This window comes from Babylonia areolata, chromosome 15, assembly GCF_041734735.1.
Source record: "Babylonia areolata isolate BAREFJ2019XMU chromosome 15, ASM4173473v1, whole genome shotgun sequence".
Taxonomy (NCBI): Eukaryota; Metazoa; Mollusca; class Gastropoda; order Neogastropoda; family Buccinidae; genus Babylonia; species Babylonia areolata.
Window position 1 is genome coordinate 10717935 of NC_134890.1, and position 3510 is coordinate 10721444.

Genomic DNA, 3510 nt, shown 5'->3' on the forward strand with positions numbered 1-3510 from the left:
GACGAGAAAACAACTGCTTTAAAAACCATCACATATCCGTCCACACACCAAAACATTCCACACAAAATGAGTTTTTCTTCAAAACAGCCACACCTGTATTTTAAGACAAGCTGCGACGAAACATGTTCCAGGCTGAGTAATATCCACCTTTCAGGACATGACCAGAGGGGGTACATATTAAAATCATAAAGCTAAAATAATTCCAAGAAAACTATGAAATTTCCTTCTGGCTACCTACTTATCCATAAAACCTTACTCCAGTTAAAATCAAGTTTTTTCATTAATCTTTCATAATATCTATTGGATTAAGTAAGATCCAAATTACATGAAAACCGACAAAATATTGAGGCAACATCCTACGAGTTGATGCAGTGCCTAAGATATTACAAGCCTTTTTTCACTGTGAAAGCCAGAGATCAGAAGTATGTCTTTGGGTATTACAGCTTGGTTTGGAAAATTGTGATTTTCAAACTAGAGGCGAAATCACATCATTTTGAAAATCTAATCAGCAAACTAATAAGCCAGCCCACGCAATAACTGTGACGAACATACCCCCTTGTCAGAAAAGCGCATCCAGTTTTCAACGATTCCAATATCCTAAGTGGAAGGGTGGAATAACTGAGAATCTGCCTTTCCAAGAAAAAAATATGGCACTAAAATAGCACTAGCTAAAACAGGAATGTATATAGGCTACAACATTGGGAATTCTCGCTGTCAGTCACGGGTGGGTGACGAGGTGTGGCTGTTCCCTGGACGTCATGGTGGTCAGTTATCAATCGAACCAATGAGCAGGGTGCAGTCATGACACACCCTGTACATGAAATACACCTCCATTATGCGCATCACCTGAAGCGTCATCAGACGGTCTCTGGCTGACATGTCCATACCGTTGCTCAACGACAGCAAAATAAGATAGAAACACACGATCAAAAAGTCTCGCAAAAGCCGCCCACCCGCTCCGAGTTCTTGGGGCTGTTCATCGATTTCTTGGGGCTGTTCGTGGTCCATGGTGAGGGAGGGAGGAAAGGATCTGAAACAGGGAGTGGAGGTTCGTGGTTTAGGAGCATCGTATCACGGGTGTCTGGTTAGCATTCGTTAATGTGACGTTGACGCCAAGTGTCTGTGTGTGTAACCCGATATTTTTAAGACCACTAAAACCAGCACAGAAGTCTCCAAAGATGTAACATGTCTTTTCTCCCCCCCCCCCTCTTTCCATGCCTCCATTTTCCACTCATATTTCTCCCACCCTCTCATGGGGGATTGGATACTACTACAACCACTACCACTACTGCTACTACTATGTGGAGTGATGGCCCAGAGGTAACGCGTCCGCCTAGGAAGCGAGAGAATCTGAGCGCGCTGGTTCGAATCACGGCTCAGCCGCCGATATTTTCTCCCCCTCTACTAGACCTTTGGTGGTGATCTGGACGCTATTCATTCGGATGAGACAATAAACCAAGGTCCTGTGAGCAGCATGCACTTAGCGCACGTAAAAGAACCCACGGCAACAAAAGTGTTCCTGGCAAAATTCTGAAGAAAAACCCACTTCGATAGGAAAAACAAAACTACACGCAGGAAAAAATAAAAAAAAAAAAAAAAAGAAAAAAAAAGGATGGCGCTGTAGTATAGCGATACGCTTTCCCTGGGGAGAGCAGCCCGAATTTCACACAGAAATCTGTTGTGATGAAAAGAAATACAAATACAAATAACTACAACTACCAATGATATTATTATTATTATTATCACACACACACTCATGCTCCAGTCTCATCCTACAATTGCACACACCACCACTACCACTACCACCACTGTGACAGCAGAAACAGTGAATGGAGTAGACTTCGGTAATATCCGCATTTCTTCCCCTGAGTTATATCCATTCAGTTTCGTTCCGCAGACGGAAAAAAATGGTTTAAATAACATTGTTATATATACACTCTACATTTCTTCTGCTGTCAAGAAACGTAAAGGCCAGTCAAAGAGTGGAGGGGGAAAATGTAGAGTGCATATTACAATGTAATAAACCAGTTTACAAGTGTTTTCGTTTTATAAACGGGAAAGTACTGGGGAAGAAATGTGGATATTGCTAAGACTTCCACCCATTCTCCTCCATTTGATTTCCGGTTGGAGATATCGGTCAATTCAGAGATACTTGTTCACATTTGATAAGGGACTCGTCAGTGTTAACACAATATATCGACGATGAGCCAGAAGTTCATGAATACTTTTATGGCTATGATGATTAAAAAAATATATTGAATTCTTTTAACAACCCAGATATGCAAAACAAACCACTTTACAAACTGAACTAGCAATCTCCATATTTCTTTCCCTGTACCCTTCCCTGCATAAGACGGAAAGTTGTAAATTGATTGATAACATTGTAGTATATACTCCATATTTCTTCCCCTCCACTCTTTGACTGGCCCTCTGTCATTCGAGAGGGAAGAAATATAGAATATATATAATAAAAAAAAAATGCTATCTTCTTTTTCTTCTTTCCGTTTCACGACCAACATCGACTTGCCGATGACTCTGTCGTGGTTCATGCATGCTGGGTATTTCCGTGTCTCCATAACCCACCGAACACTGACATGGGTTACAGGATCTTTAACGTGCGTATTTGTTCTTCTGCGTGCGAAAACACACGAAGGAGGCTCAGGCGCTAGCAGGTCTGTACATATGTTGACCTGGGAGATCGGAAAAATCTCCACCCTTTACCCACCAGGCGCAGTTACCGTGATTCGAACCCGGGACCCTCAGATTGAAAGTCCACTGTTTAAACCACTCGGCTATTGCGCCCATCTAAACCAGTTTATAACTTTTCCCGTCTGCGGAATGAAACTGAATGGACAGAACACGTGGGAAGAAACGAGGATATTGCCAAAACATCAAATAAGGGGGGAAGCAGCATAACAAGTCTGAGATTCTCACAAAATTCTAGCTCTTCTTTCTCCTGCTTCTACTAGGTTAGCGAACAGGGGCACAAAGAGAAATCATATTTTTTAAGTGGTGACGGCAGAAAAATAATGAAAGCTTTTCCATCTTACCGTTTGAAGAATCGGAGGTGAATCCGTTCAGAAACACGAGGAAGCTGAGAGTGGAAGTGTCAAACAGTTAACATCGACAATTTTTATTTGGTGAGTACATGTCGGAGAGAGTCGTGGAATCTGTGTTGCAGTTTTCCGTGTTGTACGTGATACACGAATTCTCTTCTCTCTCCTTGTGCGCGCGCGCGCGCGCGTGTGTGTGTGTGTGTGTGTGTGTGTGTGTTCTTTCTTTAGTTTATAGTCTTTTCACGTGTGGGGGGTGAGGGGAATGTAGTTTGTGAATGTGTGCGCGTTTGGGTTGGGAGATGGTGGGATGACTGAGACAGGGAAGGAAACATAAAAAGCGTCAGGTTGAAAGGAAGAGAGAGCTACGAAAGATTGGACTGGCCGAGTAATGTATATCTCAAACATTTCCATAGCAGGATAAAGCATGCTTATTATAACAAACCTAATCAATGAA

At 42.3% G+C, this 3510-nt stretch overlaps 1 long non-coding RNA gene across 1 annotated transcript; it reads right to left on the reverse strand.

Annotated features, from left to right (window-relative positions):
• Positions 1–602: 602 nt before the first annotated feature.
• Positions 603–3095, reverse strand: LOC143290174 (uncharacterized). Its single transcript, XR_013056346.1, has 2 exons — positions 3051–3095; positions 603–1030 (listed from the first exon to the last, which is right to left on the reverse strand). It is a non-coding gene; the product is annotated as an uncharacterized LOC143290174 (long non-coding RNA).
• Positions 3096–3510: the final 415 nt, after the last annotated feature.